Source organism: Zonotrichia leucophrys, chromosome 3, assembly GCF_028769735.1.
Source record: "Zonotrichia leucophrys gambelii isolate GWCS_2022_RI chromosome 3, RI_Zleu_2.0, whole genome shotgun sequence".
In the NCBI taxonomy this organism is placed as follows: Eukaryota; Metazoa; Chordata; class Aves; order Passeriformes; family Passerellidae; genus Zonotrichia; species Zonotrichia leucophrys.
The window spans coordinates 16,101,232-16,119,956 of record NC_088172.1 but is presented as its reverse complement, the minus strand read 5'-3'; the positions used below and the strand labels follow the sequence as shown (position 1 = coordinate 16,119,956).

The following is an 18,725-nucleotide window of genomic DNA, read 5'->3' as shown; positions in this document are numbered from 1 at the left end:
GTCCTGTAAGAAAATATTTTAGAGCTTTTATACTAAATGCAAAGAAGCCAAACAAAACCAAACCACAGAATAATGAACCAGAATTGTAGCATTTTTCTAAAGATTCTAAATTTTGTTTCTAACAGTTCTTATTAGTGAAAATGCAGAATTAATGACTGTTCAGTAATAGCAATGCAGATGAGATTACAGCAGAAGAAACACAATATTCTTGCCTGATGAGATGTGGAACTGCAGGTGCACAACTGCAAGTGTAGATAAGGGCGCTGCACAATGTTTTTTCCATTCCTCCTGTCATTTGGTTTTCTGACTCTTTATGCTCATCATTACTGTCTCTTCCTCTTAACAGGGACAGCAGTGGGAATTTTTAAAATGCAAAGGAATTCAGCTGAGGGAAGAGGAGAGGTAGCACAGAAATTCATATTGTGGCTGACCAGAATGAGGATGGAGCTTCATCTGCAGCAGCTGCAGCATCAGCCCCGCATTTAGTGACACACAGCCAGAAACTGCATTTACAATTAGAGCACAAATTCTGCAGAAATTCATTCTACCAGTCTTTTTCACTTCCCAAATATTTAGATTTGTGTGTAGTTAGCAGCTGCCTGAGGTTTAGCAGACAGCTAGAAAGCAAAGGAAAGTAAACACCACCTCTCACTGCAGCTGATTTAGAACTGACAACAAAGAAAAAAAACCAACAAAACAACAACAGAACAACAGCCTTGAAAGGAACATTACTACAGAGTTAAAAGCTTTGAATTCCTTCCAGATCTGTGGTGGTTTAAACAGAAAGAAAGAGTGGAGCTTTCCTGCACCACTTACAACAATTAGGACTGTGTTATAAGAATAAAGCTGTATGGTTGCATTTGCATGTTAATAAAAATGATATAAAGAAACAAGCTTCTGAATTTTCGTCATTTTTCTGTACTACCCTCTCAAAAAACTTTTCAAGGTTGCAGATCTACAAACCAGCTGTCCAAGCTGACTTTCAACAATGTTGTTGACAGGCAATTGTACTTACAAATTCAGGGTTCAAAGTTGCCAAAAATGGATTCTGATTTTCCTTCAAACTCTGTTTGTCATGTTTTAAAAGAAATAATATTTAACTGGAAAGCATATTTTATATACCTTTCAAGATGAAACTAAATTAGAAGCTAAGACTAAAACATTTACGGATGCAGAGTGAAGTTTTAACAGAAGCCAGCCCTTCAAGTTTGATGCGAATCTACAGATATAACTAATTAATAAAAAGGGGATAACTCACACACTGTGTTCATATCATTCTAGTGATATCACTTTCACAAGGGATAATTTTAAGGTGGAATTAATATTAAGTGGAAGCTGCAGAAAAACTATGGGGAAATGGCATGTTCATAATTTAACTTAAAAACTGACTTATACTTGTTAGATATACCCTACTTGCCTTAAAAGTACGAGGTGCTAGTCAGGCTTTGAATAAGCTCACCTCTCTACTCTCAGGGGTTAAAACAGTTTCTCTGACAGCCAGCAAATATCAATAATCAGATTCTTGGATAATTGTCCCAACTTCCCCAACACTTGCATTTACCTCCAGAAAAGTTTAAATCCTGAAAAGAAAGAATAAGTCACCCACAGTGCTTGCAGTCAGTCTTCACTTTCATTTTATTTGATTCATCCTGTGCCAAACTTTGTGTTCTTTTGTCCCCCTGTGGCAACCTATCAAGGTTGTCCTTGTACAGATCCTCTCACCTGGTCCTTTTGGAAATGCCTTAGCACAGCATTCTTTTTCCTTGGTGTTTTGATCACAGAATGAATTCTTTTGAGGTATCGTATTACACCCTATTTCATGAAGAGCCTTGTTCCTGGAACAGCTCCTATTTCTGTGGGGAGTAGAGGGGAAAAAAACCTTTAAAGGCTTCTGGTTCAATCTTGTAAGCCACACAAGGAAAGAGGGACAGGCAGACTTCATTCTGATAAATTCCAGGTATTGTTTTCTAAATATTGTGTTGTATATGAAGCAGACTTATTCCAACAAAACTACTCATGAGTCACAGGCATTATATCCTAGTTTATCCTGCAGATGACAGTTCTGTCATAATTTATCATAATAACCTGCAGTGCCTGCCAAGCCCAGCATTAGTAAGTAATGAAACAGAAATGTGCTCCATGTCACTGAGATTTGGTAAGCTACATGACACAAAGCCTTTCCAGAAGGCCATGTTCACCCACTGAAACTGGTAAGCCATGGCAACTGCTGGATATCACGAGTGTGCCTGACTGCCCAAAGCTCCTCCAGGTTATGTTTGCTTTATTTTGGAAACAGGTAAACCTAATTTCCTGTTACTGCCCAGATTTTGCTGTGCTATGCAGAAGAGCACTTCTGCAGTGGAACCCAAGGCAGTTGTGTCTTTCCACAGACTATTGGAAGGGAAGGAGGAAGCCTAAGTTCCATTCTGCCTTCAGACATGAGGCTCTCAAGTCCTCACAGACCCTTGCACTGAAATTCAGTTGTGCTGAGGTTGTCTGTAAGGAACTGGCTGATCTGAGACCAGAGGAAAGGAAGTGTTTCACTGCAATTACCCCCAGGCTTCCTAGCAAGGACAGCTCTCTCTGCAGCTCATCTGTTGTATTTTCACAGATTCACATCCTTCTCTAGGCAGGGATGACCTGCCAAGCATGTTAATATTGGTGTGCCTTGCAGGTATTGACTCAGATGTCTAGGTTGTGATAGGCTTTAGTGCACATGCTGCTTGCTCAGTCCTGTTCTCCTTCTTGTAGCTCAGGTCATAGCTCAGATGGGCCTGTGAGTGGGGCATTCTCCCCTACAGGGATAAATGCAAAGGCAAGACATGAATATAATTCCACGATCCCTTAGATATGAGAGAGAGGACATTCAGGTATTCATTCTCTGATCCTCTACAAAGGCTCTCATTTTATGCTGAACCATTAAGGCAGGTTGTGAAGCTCCAATCTAACCTAGAATTTGTAGTATTTTCCTTCCTGCTGTCTCCTCCATAGTAAAGGAGGATACTGACATCAGGGATCACCTTCTGCCAGAAGCATGCTTGCTCACAGAAGATTTATAGTTATGTATTCATTGCTGCAGAGAGGATCTTGATCAATCAGGTCTGCACCTCTTCAGAAATCACGTCATTGAACTAGCAGGCAACTCACCATAAAAAGTTATTACACTGCCTTCTGTGGGGCATTGTTTGCTGGGAGCCAATTTCTTTTATTAGATACACCAGGAGAAACTCATATAATCAGACAGGCAGACTAACATGCACACAGTGGTCTGAAGGACAACTTACATCCTCAAAGCCAAGTGCAATTTGAATGAGGTTTTAAGTTGATTTATGTTAATCTGTAAATGGTTTGAAAGAATATGTGATTGAAGCCTGTAAAGCAGAGGTTGATATCAGAGAGACCTACAGCTCTAAGACTGGTAGCTCCAAAAAAGGAGAGAGAAGTAGTTTACTCCTTACAGAATAGATCTGGAAAGGTAAATCAAGGATGGGAAGTAGGCAGAAACCAACATTCTTCTTCAGTCTGTGGTTTTCAGCATGCAGCACAGTTATGAAGGATGCTTGCCAGACTCTTCTGGTTAAAGTAAGCACTTTGAGGGCCATGAGAGAGGTAAAAGAAGCACTTCTCTGAAAATGCTGACAATGACTGTAAGGAGGTGTTTGCTCTGTGCTATGGCACAGCAGCAGTTGGGTTTCTTCAAAATTCACAGACCAACATACCCACTTCTACAAATACAGCTACAGTCCAACATAAAGAGCTCAGATACTGAACAGTCATTGCAATGACAACATTCATTTAAGGATGTTCCTTCTTAAAACATCATGGGATTGGGAACCCCCTTAACTAGACCTCCCTTAAGCAGACCTTATTATGTTATAGGAACAACCCCTGGTTATAATACATGCACAGTTGTCACATAGCATCAGCACTGGTGAGTGTATGGAAGAAATACACAATCAAGAGTGACCCACCATCTATAGTCAGAAAAGATTCTTGGTGGGAAGGAATTGACTGCTTTCTTCAAGATGGTTAGCAGAGACTCCTAAAATTTTAAGAGTTTCCATTTCTGTTAGGCACTTTGAATACTAAACATCACTTTAGAACATCTCTCATTTAACCTCCAGTGAAAATATAGCTTTTTAAAGGGCTTGCTGTTTTAAAAAAATAATTTTGCACACACAGTTTGTATAAAACCACAGCTCCCTGAAATCTGCATGTAACTGGCTTTTAGCCCTCTTCAGCTTTGAAAAGTTTTCCTTGATAAAGCAAGATATTCTTGCACTACAAACAGATTTTTTAAGCATCTAATCTTCTTAAGTCATTTCTTCAAAGAAATAATCTTTCTGCTTGAACTAGGATAGAGCTTGGAAATAGGTATTAATATTTAAGTACATGCTGCTTGTATAGCAAAATACCTTTCATTGAGAGGTCTCAAAACTTTAGGCCAGCTTCAAATCCAACTCTTGAGTTCAACAGAGTGGTTTGAGCTGCCTCCTGTGTCACAGAAAAGGTCTCAGGCTCTTTTATCTTCTGCACAATCAGACTTAAAGTGCTCCAGAGGCCAAATAATCTCTGTGGCTGGAGAGCATGGAGAACAAGGATGATCAATACAGGAATCCTTCTGGCCAGCACAAGGACAGGAGGTCAGGACTTTTCCCCAGCAACTAGATGAGCTATACTCATTCCTTCACCTTTAAATGAGGCTGCCCCCATCATAAAGGTCTTGCTGGTAAATTGAAAAGGCTGAACTTGCTAACCCGCAGCCCTTCCTTCCCTGAGGGTCTGGCAGTTGTAGCTTCCAACAGTTCAAAGATTATTTTATAGTATGGAAAAGTTTTCTCTACAGCATTGCTAGGTAGCATGCAGCCTTGCTTCAGTGAGAGTCCTGGGTCAGAGGCTGTGTGAGTATGGAATTTATAAGTCTGTACTCAGATTTTGGATGGACAACAAAAACCTTTTCTTTCTTAGTCAGAGAAAAACCAACTCTTTTGAGCTCCCTTAGGTCAAAAACAGTCTAATGACTCTGCCAGGCCTAACCCAAGCCACACTGTTCCTGAAATCCCCATTGACAACTTGTTCTCCAATGAAACTCAGCGGGACAGAGAAAAGGGCAGAGGTGAGTGCCACCAGCTTCAAGCAGCATTCAGCCCTCCCTGGAGTCCGGGCAAACACATGGCACAAGTATTCCCAGAAAGAGCAAAACAAAGCTGCTACAAGAACATGGTGTAGTTAAGCAAATGGTTTAGAAAGTTAAGCTAAAATGAGAACACCAAGTATGTTTAAACTGTCCAATATGATAAAGGCCTTCAGTGACAATAGGCCTGATATGCTACTCCTCTTGCTAGGGTGGTGTCTGAGAATGGAGTGAGGTTCTAACAGCTCAGTAATATCAATAATAGGCAGCTTTTTGAAATCATACTGTATACCTCGTAATGAAACTAATGGACTTTATCTGTACAGATCAAAACAAAATTAGATTTTAGTACTTAAAAAGAACATAACAGTCATAAATTGGCATCAGCATAATATGGATATAAATGTGAAACAATTCACAGTGCTGGTTTTATGATCAGTGTGAGTGGAAGTGATATGCCTGAAGCCTCCTCATGAGAGACACAATTAATGCTGCAGTGCTTCTCTCCAGCAAGAGCTGATTATTAGCTTCTTGCTGCTTTTCCGTGTCTTCAAGAACAATTTTTGGATTACATGGGAGAGAATGAAAATGAAACTTATAATATCCATATATCTTTCTTCTAACTTAAGCTCCTAGTAAGCAAGTCCTTGTATATATTTGATAACTCCATTATGATTATGAAAAATGATAGAGGTCCTCTGAGGTTGTAGGATACAACAATCCTCATATCTAATTTAGTTGTTTATAATGACGGTGGTAAAATGCTGGAAAAGGGGTTTTAAGGCCAGATTGGATGGGGTCTGAGCAACTTGAAGATGCCCCTGCTCCCTGCAGAGGGGTTGGGCTAGATGGCATTTAAAGGTCATTTCCAGCCCAAACTGTTCTATGTTTCTATGATTATAACATCCAGGAAAAAATCCTTATCTTGACGCTTCATAGTAAGAAGCAGAATACAATTCCATATAATGGGGCAGCTCTGTCCTGAAGCAGAGAGAGGGTAAATGGGAGGGGGGATTCTACAGCAAGATGCTCAAAAGGAGATTTGAGAACCACAAAGCATAAAAATATGTTCGCACTTTGTGTCCAGGAAACACACCCCAGCTATCAGTCCTGAGGGGAAATATAAAAGTGCACAAAAACCTTATTCCCAACTCTTACCTTTGTCACTATGATTAAATCCTCCATCATGAGCAGTGAGACAGTATATTCTGGTGAGTTGTGGATAGAGTATCCTGCCACTATGCTATATTGTTTGGCTTCAAATATTTCTATGATTTTTCAGGAGGGGGAAAAATACAACCAACAAGTCAGTTACACGAGTAAAACATAATTGAATTCAATTTTCTTACCATCTTCACAGAAGCAACAAGGGCACAAAAGCCAGGTATGTCAGGAGAACATAAGGGTGGAGATACCAGCATAACCTCATGGTTAAAAACACCACTCTCAAATTATCAAAAACTTACAATTGGTATCAGAAAAGAAACAAATGCTGTGGCTGAACCACTCACAGTGCTACTAGCTAGTACTGAAAAGTACAGGACTGATGGCACAATCTGCTTCCTTGCTGAGAAGCTGATGCGAAGATTTCCAACGCTGATGTATAACAATGGGAAGAATTTATGTCATGAAAGCTACTCACAAGCAAAATACTGGACAACAGCCAAGGAAGATGGAGAAAAATTGCTAAAGCTGAGAAATACAATGTGTACTAAGTATTAAACAGTAGGAGAGTAAAGAGAGCTAGGGAATTAGACAATAAACAAGTGACAAGTAGAGCCCTAAAATAATTTAATCAGACAGGAAAAATCATAACAAATTTTGAAGAAGAGTGAAAGCAAAATGCCAAGAGGCTGAAAATTAAATGAAGGTGCAGAGAAAGCACAATGGGTTTAAATTGCTTTAATTTAAAAATGAAACCACAGGAGGAACATTTATCATTGTACAGGGGAAAAGAGACAAAGAGCTCTCCTTCATCCTTCATTCTCTATCATCCAATTTGGTCAAGTCAGCTTCAAAACATGGGAGAAAGCTACTTGTGTGTATCATTATTGGAGCCTGATAATAAGCTTTTCTGTAACACTCTCTCACTGCCACAGTACTGAAGCAGATTGTGTGGAGCCATGGCAGAGATGTGAAAGGTCTGACCCAAGCAGTCTATGGCTAAGCTGGGAACCAAAGCCAGATAACACTTGAAAAGCCATGAGCCAAATGCTGCTGTTGCTTGAGACCATTCTTTCTTGCTGCTGCATGGGTCTGGCCAACATCCTGGCATGGCCAGACTGGTCATCCCCAAGCAGCACCAGAGGACAACCAGGGCTTTGCAAGCTCTTGTTACAGCTGTGGAGAACACTCAGACTCATACAGGTGTTCCCAGATGCTCCTACCTGTGCATCTTTAGAAGCTCTCTGACTTTCATCAAAGAGAGCTGATTACTGCATTCACTGTTAAGCTCTACCCTGTAAGAGCTGCTTTGCTTTAGTGGCCTCAGTGACCTGCTATATATAAATGTGCTAACAATTGCCATTCCAACCAAGGCTTCAGAAACTCACACAGCTTGACTGGAAGTGGAGCTGTCTTCTCAATGCAGAAATGTTGTGTTGTGGGTCAACCTGGAAGGCAACTGAGCACCACACAACTCGTTTGCATCTCCCTCCAACCCACAGGGGGGCAGGGGAAGAGGAAAGGAAGAGCAAAAGCCAGATAAAAATTGTTTAATAAGCAAAGGAGAAGTGAAAGGAAGTGAAAGGAAGGAAGTGAAAGGAAGTGAAAGAAAATAAACTGAACCACACCAAACCAATCACTTACCACCTCCCATGTAGTCTTATATATCAAGAGCTCTAGTATCATTATGGTGCAAGGATTCCCTATTGCCCGAGTTCCATACCTCCTCAGTGTTTCTCATGGGCATCTCCTCTAAGCACTTAACCCTTCCTCGTCCTTGCAGCAGCCATCTAACTCCAGTTCCCACCAATCCACTCTTTTATAACACTGTTCTTGTTTGCTACAGGTGTGGCCTGTTATCATCAGGCCTGCTCCTAATCTTTAGTAATTGGTCCAGCTGCAACTCTTTGGGGGATAAGATTACATTCTATACCACCTTCATTTACCCATGCTGTATCCCCCTACAATGTCAGCCATGAGCAAAAAAAAAAAAAAGAAAAGAGAAGATGTCTCATCTCTTTAAATACCCTTCTGTCCATTTTGTTGCTGAGCATGACATTATATTGCATGGAATATCATTTTGCTCATTTTGGGACAACTGCCTGGTTGTGCCCTTCACACCCTCAATCAATTCTCTGGTGGGGATGGACATGAAGAGTGAGAAACCAAGGCCTTGATGCTGTGCAGACACTGTTCATCTGCAGCTAAAACATGTAGACACTGTTCATCTCTAGCTGAAACATCACTATTATCACCACTCTGTGGTCACAAACCCAAGCAAAGCACCATATGAGCTGCTATGAAAACAATAAGGAGCATTCCAGCTAGGATCAGTATAGGGAAAGTGGAGGGAAAGATGGGAATCATGGCCTAGTGAGAACATCTCTCTCTGCAATTGGCACATCCACTGTAGGAGCCCTTTCCTGTCCTTCTCCCCCTGACTGTAAGCAGGAGTGAGCTGAACATCCTACGCTTGATTTCTGGGTAGTCAAGGAAAGTGATTCATGCATCGCACTTTTCTGTCACCCCCACTACATATTAAGGTAGAACACTTTCCTGTTCACTGATGCTTTTGTTTGAAGGTGGACCAACAATGGCAGTAATTGAAAAAACAAACACCTGGAATGGAAGAAATTCCATTTCCTACAGCAGGCTTAACAAGGACTGTCCCAGTTTTGAGATGCTCTTTATCAAAAGCTGAAGGAAAAATTTAGGTTCATACACCATGTGAGAGCAAGCAAATTCCATTGCTATGCAACTCCTGAAGAAGTGTTTAAATTCAACTCTTACCCTCCCAAAAGCAGAGAGTAACACTAGGCTTACTTCTAGATGAGCACTGCTGTTATGGATGTCACAACTTAAAAAGGAATAGATTAGGTTGTACAGCTTACAATTGTCCCATCCTAAGCTCGGGTTTTTCAGTTATTAGAACAATACAGAAAGATTTTCTATCCAATTTAACAGCAAAGAGCACTTGTGCACATCTGCTTGCTGAATTTGATTATTTATCAACCAATTTAATGGACAGTGTTTGGGCACTGCCTAATGTACAAGGAATGTCAGATTTATAAGTGTCAGAAATAACTACAGGATACAACCCACAACAAAAAAGAAAAGTCTTGACAGGGGTGTGGAACTAGATGATCTTTAAGGTTCCTTCCAATGCAAACCATTCTATGATTCTATATAAAACTAGCTGATAAAAAGCTGTGTCTTGGCACATTTTCACTTCTTCAGCCTTTTTTTGCACACATCCCACCTCCTGTCTGGACTGGTCTGTTTTGTCCTTAGCCTTTTCCACTCTGGAGAAGATTGTTAATATGACAGCTGGGGAGGAAACACGGAAATCAGATCCACTGAGTTCTGGGAAAACTTAAGTAAATTAGCAGTAAGTTCTGGGAAAACCGTGACTGCTGAGGATCTACCCCAAGCTAAGGTTCACCTTGTCACTGAAGGCTTGCTGAGGACCAGACTGACAGAACAGTGAGCTCCAGCTCAGCAAAACTGAATAAAGACACTGCAAGTATTCCACACTACAGGACAATGATCACTTTGGAAAAAATATCTCATGTCTAAAGAGGACAGAAAAAGATAGCTAAAAGGTAACTTCTTGACAATGCCATTCTTCAGCGCCAACCTACCAGAGTATGGTTTAAAAGAGTATCATGCTGCATAGCAGATAAAATAACAATTGAAATATTTAGCTGGTGGGTTTTTTAACAGAACTAATGGCAATAGCAGCCAGGTAATATGTTTTACCAGCTATTTCAGCAAGTGACTTGCACAAACAAGATAGGTCCATAGTGCCAGGATAATTCTTTGATGGCTGACTATAGAAGCAAAGGACAGAGTAAACAAGTCTTGACACATTTGCTCTGTTATGTAAAGTTCCTTACCAAGAGTGAGAAGCAGAGACAGTAATTGGAATAAATATAAGTCAGCTTGCCAGGAAATTTAGTTGTTAGGCAAAATAAAGATGTTTTAGGTCCTTGAAGAGACAAAGAGGCCAATGATCAGGCAGGCAGGACACACAAGATCCTCCCCACAGACTTCCAGGTCCTTAAAACAGATCAGAATTTCTTGGCAGTGGCAATAAAATAATATATCCATAAATATGTCTGAAGGGAAGATGGGACATATTTTGTAAATAAATCTTCCATCTGTCAGCCTAAACATGCATCACCAGCAGCACTGGCTGCCAATGATCCAGGAGGACATGGTTTACTCTCATCTCAGAGTACTAGCAGAGACTCTGCTTTAGAAGATGTTGTGCACAGAGACTTTTTTCTGCAAATTAAGTATATACATTCAGATGCCGGCACTTAGCTAACACAGGAGCTGAAACAAAGGCCTCACACCCACATCTCCCTGGGGGTCACACAGACAAGCTTGCAGTGCTCATAGGGATGAGACAAGTCACTTGTCACCAAAGAAATTAATTTCTTTTAAGAATCTTGCTCTTCCTAAATAATGGGAATCCCTGCAATAATTAGTTCCTTTTCTTCCATGGAAGAAAGGGATAAAGGACTTAAATTATGCAATTCTGACAGTGACTGTGGTAATTATACCTCTTCAATGCATAACAGATTGTTTTCACAGATGATGTAGATTTTATTAAAAAACAGTTTCAGGATTTGTTTTCAACAGCAATGTAGACTTGAAAAAATGACCAGGTTCACATGAGAAGCAGGGGAGACCTGAAACAAATTAGCACTTAAATTCTGTCTATGCCAAACATTTTTTTCCCCAATATGAAGCAAGGAAGGAGAAGACATTTACTGCTTATGTTCATCCCCTGCAAGCCCAGGTGACACCAGGAGAATGTGCATTCAGGGCCTCACCTTGGGCTCACTGACACTGAAGGAAACAAGAGGTAACACTTTGCTCCTTAGCATCATCCCTGGATTTCTGCAGGCACATTACAGAATTTCATGCTGGTTTCATTTTCTTTTTCAAACACTTCTTTAGCCATCACACTCCCATCTCTAAACACCCTTGTGAACATGTCAGTAGAATGACACTCACAGGTCAAAACATTTACATTTAGCTCGTCTGTTTTCCCTGGTTCTTGGCATTTTTTCAAGGCATACTCTGAGGCATTCTGAAATTGCCTTTTGTGTCAGGTTCATGTCCTCCTCAACACCTGTGTTTCTCTATTATGCTGCCATTTCTTCTCTTCAGTAAAGGTTGAGGTGAGGAAGAGAGAAGGAATAAAGTGCTTGCTGCCCTTCATTTCCACCAACACATGAAATCATCCCAAGTTAATAAAAAGACAGCAGGCACTATTTTCAAGTCGACATTTTTGTAAGTGACAGATACTGAAGAGCCCAAGTCAACTTCAGATAAAGAACTGCAGTTCTCATTGTTGTTTCATTCCAGTTTTAACAACCACCCAGGCTAGGCAGTACATTCATTCCCAGCACAGACATCTATACAGCCAATTGTGTACCAAAATAGACACTATCACAGGATCAGCCAGAAGTGGGTTTTTGTCAGTGCCTAGGAGTTCACACTCTCCTTGCCGGTGACAAAACTACTGCTAAAACTATTTTCAGCACATTGCAACACACAAACCTAGGCTGGAAAGAAGAGCTCTCTCACTAAACCTTTTGATTAGGAGCATCTTTAAGTTCCAAAGGGATGGATGAGTAGTGGACATAGAAGTGGGCTAAGCCAATTGTACCTCAATTTGGTCTTCCAAGGGTGTGATGCCAAAGCAAGTGCTGAGGCCCATGACTCGTAGGTTGCAGCCACGTTTGGCCAGGCCCATCCCTTGCTGAAAACAGTGCCAAGGAAGTGTGGGCTGGACCTACCTTCCACCATACAGAGCAATGAGTACAGCAACAGCTGCTCTGCAAAAGTACTGAGAAATGTTTGTTTCCAGCAGAAACAGGACAGGCAGCTTTGCTGAGCATTGCCTGTCTCCTTTGGGCTAATGGGCTAATTCTTTTGCAAGCCCTAGAGAAAGACCTTCTCTACAACAGGGCTGCCTTTGAGGATGCTCTTCCCAAGAGACCACCCATCTTCATCCATCTTCTTTCTACTACAACCTTTGACTTGCACTTGGTTCCCAAGGTGTTTGTGCCACTTCACTGGCAGGATGCAGGTCCACCCTGCATGACCAGGGGACACAGAAGTAGGCTAAATCACTGGTGCCATGCATGCTTTTACATTCTTGGCTTCCTGGCAAAGCTCCCCAGCCATTACTGAGCAAGGGATGGCCAGCAGTTTTCCATTCTGTGGGAACAAGTAGCCAATTTGATGAGAGAAATATGACAAGACTGAAGCATCTTCACTATACCAAATTTTCAACCTAGATTTAAATCTGAGCTGAGAGCAGAAGATTAGGACTGAGCATGAAAGAGGAATGTCCTGCTGAGGCTGTGCCCTCACAGAAGACCAGCAAAGTCAGAAAACCCCACAGGAACCCTGCCTTCTGAACCCAACATGCATTGAGCAGAGTGCACAGAGCCCCAGCCTACACTGGGGGTCTTTCTGCAGCAGCAGGGTCACCTCCAGTGTCTAACAGTAAAGAAGCAACCTGTGCCTGAGTGATGCATTCATCCTGCTCTCCTGCCAAGCAGCACAAGTTAAGAGACACCTCCAGATAACTCTACTTCTCAGGGTCTTGATCTGTCAAGCTCCTTTTCCAAATGTTCAGGTTGTGTGAGCATCCCAATACACAATTCACAAGCATTGTTGCCATACTTAGAATTTGATTGAAGAGCTTTACTAGGAGGAGATTCCACTGCATTAAAAAATGTGTGTCGCAGACATTTTTTCATAGAAATCCTTTCTTTGGGATTTGTGCATCTTCTGGGAAGCAGAGGCCCCAGAAGAAGAATGTAAACAATTGTTATCGGCTGCTGTGAAATGTAGCAGGTGATCCTGTGATTGGCTCATGCTCTGTGTTTACAATTAGGGGCCAATCACAGGACCAAGCTCAGGGACAGATTCCCTGGACACAGAACTTTGTTATTCATTCTTTTCTATTCTGTTCTTAGCTTAGCAGCCTCTGCAACTTCTCGCTTTATTCTTTTTAGTATAGTAATAATGTATTATATATCTTATATCAATAAATCCAGCCTTCTGATCAAGAACCAAGATTCTTGTCTCTCTCTCACCCTGGAGACCTCATCATGTCGCTGTAATAAATGTGTATAATAATTATTTATTATTTTTATAAAAAACATGTAATTATTTACTGAGTAAAATCCACTGTCTTTGGCTCTCACTGTACACAGCCTAACAAGATACAAATTCTGAATTTGCCTCACACTCATTCTCCCTTGAGTACATAAAATTTATTTGCAAACAGTGCCGTGATACCAGACTATTTGAAAGGGGAAATAAAAGCAAACACACTTTCACTTAGGAAGCTGTCTGGACTGCCAAAATTGCTGCATGCCATTATAAATACGACTGTGCATGGAATACAAACAAAATTGTATCCTGTGTCTTTTTCTGTAGAATTTATTCACCTGAGACATACTGTGGTCTTATTATTTTCCTGTTTTATTAAATGTGACATTGTTCTGTTGGCATTATTCCCAGTGAATGGAATCTGAAGTGAGTGCTGTTCCAAACCACCCATGGCATGGTCCATCAGTCCAGCTAATTTCTCTCTTATGCTGGGCAACATTTTCATTGCTATGGTAACTATACAGCTGTTACATGACTGGGGTAGGAAATCAGTTTAGGTCTTTATTTCTCAATTCCTCAGATCCAAGGGAACTCATACCTATTCTGCTATATCCACTTATGTTTTGGGGAGCAGGGATATTCACTGATGACTGAGCCTCTTTATAGCCACATCTGCAAACGGAAAAACACACGCCTGCCACTGTCAAGAAGGCCACACTTCACACTGTCAAAGGCAGCTCAGCCATATGCAGAGAGGCAAGGTTACAGGCATGTTCCACCTCCATGGCATAGGACAGTTTTCAGAGTTGGACTAGAGAAACTAATGCAGAGAATCAAAGTCAGGTGCCTGAAACAAAAAAGTTCTGGTGCTTTCAGCTTGTGTGTCAGATCAGGACACCTCAGTGCCTTGCTCTAAAACACTGCTTGGCTTTTTAATTGATTTAACTATTACCACAGTCTAAGCTGTCCATTGGTCTCAGTTTATGGCTTCTGATATAACAACCATGGTTCAAAGGTACCACAAAACCAATCTCTATGATGCATTACAGGCAAAACTAGGAGCATTAAATCCGCTGCACAATTTTACTGGAGAACATATTGGGATATCAAAGTAGAGCTCACTGTAAGTTCTCTCCATGGCAACTGATGGGCTGAGGGGGCTGAAACCAGTGTGTTTACTACTTGTAGACAATAAAAGATTAATAATTGATGAAAACTCATTTCAAGCAGCTCTTTTTAATTGTCCTTAGCTTGCAGTATAGAAATTTAATTTTTTTTCTGCTACCTTGAAGAATATACAAAATTATAATTCCTAGTTGAAAAAAGTAAGCAGTTATGCACAGGATTCACGCATTTTCTTGACTTCTGGCAAAGGATGAAAAAGGAAAGGAGCTGCACTCAATTTTTCTTTGTAATCATTTTGAAGTAGTCATACTAATCATCAGAAAGAGACTACATAAACGTTTGGCCCTTACATGCAAGTTTTGTTGCCAGATCTGTATTTTCTATGAATGTTTTAGAAATTATTTTCCAAGGCAATTATGTGCTAGGCTGGGGGAAGCTATTTTTTTTTTAGTTATAGATACACTGGCATATTTTATTACTAAATTATTCTTATTTTTCTAAGAGTATGTAAGGAAGTGCTACACAGAATTAAATGCTAACCAAGGTAAGTTATACCTTAACTCCAGGCCTTATCAAGAGAGACTGGCAAATGTCTCCCTTACATATGCAAGACACCATGTTCCTATGTCCTCAACACATCCTAAAGGTCTGTGTTGAGGTTTTATAATCTTAACAAGATGTGTTTTGCTGGGAGATGCTACTTCTTGTCTTAGATAAACTGAAATAAGAAAAAAAAAAGGAGGGCACAACATCATTGTGTCTGAAAGAAGAGATTTCCAGCTGAAATTTGAGATGGTTGATCTGAATTTAACTTGATTCTGTTCCTCAGTTACTCAGCTTAAGGGGACAGGACAGGAAAGAGCATGGAGCAGAGGAGAGTGCTCCTGAGGAGAATGGTGAGCACAGTATTAGGCACAGGGGACAGAGACACACACACACCAGTCAGGAGTCCTGTGGAGTATATACGGAATAAAGGTTCATGCATATGAGGTGGTTTGAGACCTTAGGGTGGAGGGAGTAGGGTAGAGAGACATTTTGAGACAACAGCAAGGCAAGCTATGCTAGAGATTAGTCTCACTGGACAAACTGATGTATAAACAAGTGTGAAAAATAATACACCAAACATCTGGTATATTATCAATACAGAATTGCCTCCCTTGCCCTTGTTCACTGACTATCTGTGGCTGTGCAGAACACTATAGCAAAGGCCTGATCAAACGTCTCCTGAGTGGAGTTTTTGAGAGGTTATGTCTCAAATACAGAGTCTAGGAGATGAGTTCAAAAGTTAACCAAAGCCTTATAGGTTCACATTTAAAACAGCTGAATTATTTATTTATTATAATATCAATAAAATACATCATAAGGCCTTACTTTAACTGAAGCAGGTTTGTCTCCTCTTCATCTTCTATGGAGCTGATGCTCAACATTTTACTTTGTGCTCTGCACTGACCTTCATTTGGTCAAGAGGGACACAGCTCAAAGCACAGATCAACAAGACCAAAAGGGAAACAAGATGAGCCCCTTCTCCCCATCCTGAGCTGGTCAATTGGTTTAGCAACTTTTTTCCACTTTACTGAGAATGAGCCAGGCACCACTCCTGACTTAGTGAGCAGAAAGGTGATACCATACTGTGCTTTAACTAACATACCTGTCTTTACAGACTTTGGCAAAAGCTGCTCTTGTATGACTACAATCCACCTAGCATGAAGTCACTTTTTCCTCTGTCATATAATCTCAAGTGCTTTCCCACCCCTCCATTTTCTGACAGGTAAATATTTTTGTATCTTTTGCAAGTTGATTCAAACTTCTTGTTTTACTTGCTTTTAAATGCACAGTAAGTGGATCTTCCTTACCTCATCTCACTGCATTTTAAACTGATTTCTTAATTCCAATAGGGGAAAATAGTTCCAACAGGATCACCTTTCCTATGGGAAGATGCAAATACACTCAGAATTACCATCAGGTACATATCAGTTAGAAACATTTGCAAGTTGGTGACAAAATCCTCTTTGACCTCTACATGCCCAATCATCAATAACAGAATCAATACATCCCTTGAGAAGTTACAAAACACACAAGGGAAGTGTATTTCTCATGGTTAAATGCAGAAATATATGCAAGTTGGGAGAAGCATTCTGCTATTTTAAGGTTTAACACCATCATCTGCACCCTAGGGAGCGTGTCACTCCCTTCTGGGGCACCCAGCAGCAGCTCCTGGCAGATGCCAGATGCTCAGGCTTGGCAGCCAGCATGGACTTGACAATTCTCTACACCTACTAGAATTTTTTACCTGGGTTGCCACAGCAACTCAGCATGTCCAGTTTGTGTGAAGATAGTAATATGTTTCTATGGGAACTATGCATGCAGGCCTGCCCTAAAATTTCAGCTGGGAAAACATGACATTTATCCAATAACAAGAAAGAAAGGCAGGTAGCTAACTAAGAGAATCTGTATACTTCATACTCATTGGACTGTATTGAGAGACATCCACAGAACATTTACTCTGGCCAAGAACTAAGTAAATCTGGACTCTGACTAGAGTGCTAAGCCACTGATCACACACACTAGGACAGCTACGTAAAAATATGATTTCTTTTACCCCTCAGTGATTGGCAGCTTTAATATTTATAATATCTGCTTAAGAAGTTGAAAGGGCTGTGGTACAGAGAGTTTGGGGTTTTGTCAATCCCAATTTCTCCAGACTAGCCTAGGAAAATTACGTAACTCCTTCTCCAAGTAGATTTTAATATCTGTAGAATACAAAATGAAGTAAACTTATTCTTGCTGCTGTTTGAGTGAAAACAGCTATTTTAATAGGACCATTTAAAATAAGATCAGGAAAATCATATATTAACTACTTAGGAGTGCAGATATATTTTTAAAATAAACATATACAGGAAAAACCTCAGTTTAAGACAGTTAAAAAACAAAACCACCAAAAAACCTAAACCTACTTTCACAGTACTACTGTGACTATTTATCAGTACTATTTACATTACTAGTGATCAAAGACACAGATATTGGGACAGATTTAGGCACCAAACTGGGCTGCAGATGTATAGAAAACATTGTCTGACAGGCATAAATGGAAAGAAAAACAAAAAGACAAACAAAAAAGATGATGTTGACAGGTCTGGTTTGTCACTGAACATTTCAAATGGCCCTGGGCATCCTTAATCCCACATCCAGCACAGCTGAACCAGCTCTCAAGACCTGCACAGGCTGTGCTGATTTGAATTCTAGTGATCACAAAGAGCTAAGAAACGTAGCTCTGCTGCAGGCAGCTCATTTTAGACATCTTGTTTTCAACCTAAATCCTGCTCTGGGGAGATCAAATAGAAAAAAGCATTGAACTGCAAGGTGTTTAATACTTTTTTACAATTTTTTTTCCCCTGTCATTTCACCTCTTGCACACATAATGCAAAGAATGAAAGAGTGGGAAAGTATCTCAACAAGATCAGTCATGGTACTTTCACTATCATCCTTTAAAGGAATAAAGAAAAGCTATAAGGTAGTGCTTATATGAGCAGAGATAATTGCTTTGTGTGTAAAACATTTTGATATTCACCTAACCACAGAACACTGTATTGAGTACTGGAAGCACTCAACTGAATATTTTAAGTACTTTGTTTCTCTTGCTTCTTTTTTAAGTCACACAGTTTGCTGTGAGATACACCTTATCAGCACCAGCTCACACACTAACACAGAAACTTGCAGCAATCACAGAATCATTTAGGTTGCAAGAGACCTCTAAGATCATCAAGTCCAACCTTTGAACAATCATCATCTTGTCAACTAGACCATGGCAGTAAGTGCCATGTCCAGTTGTTTTTTGAACATTCCATTGCATGGTGAGTCCACCACTTCCCTGGGCAGTCCATTCCAATGCCTGACAGCCCTTGAAGAAATTCTTCCTGATGTCCAACCAGAGCCTTCTCTGGTGCAACTTGAGATTATGCCCTCTTGTCCTGTCACTGGCTGCCTGGGAGAAGAGGCCAACCCCCACTTGGTTCACACTCCTTTCAGACAGCTGTAGAGTGAGAATGTCTGAGCCTCCTCTCCAGGCAAACAACCCCAGCTCCCTCCTCAGCTGCTCTTCATATGAGTGAGGCACTCTCCAGAGCCTTCATCAGCCCTGTTAACCTCTTTTAGACTTGCT

At 40.7% G+C, this 18,725-nt stretch overlaps 1 long non-coding RNA gene across 4 annotated transcripts; it reads right to left on the bottom strand.

Annotated features, from left to right (window-relative positions):
* Positions 1 to 223: 223 nt before the first annotated feature.
* Positions 224 to 8,067, bottom strand: LOC135445272 (uncharacterized). Of its 4 annotated transcripts, XR_010439505.1 has the most exons (4): positions 7,943 to 8,063; positions 1,723 to 1,853; positions 1,562 to 1,580; positions 224 to 385 (listed from the first exon to the last, which is right to left on the bottom strand). It is a non-coding gene; the product is annotated as an uncharacterized LOC135445272 (long non-coding RNA). The 4 variants fall into 4 exon arrangements; XR_010439506.1 differs by lacking the exon at positions 224 to 385 and having other exon boundaries at positions 1,393 to 1,580; positions 8,022 to 8,067; XR_010439504.1 differs by lacking the exon at positions 224 to 385 and having other exon boundaries at positions 1,393 to 1,580.
* Between the last annotated feature and the right edge of the window lie 10,658 nt (positions 8,068 to 18,725).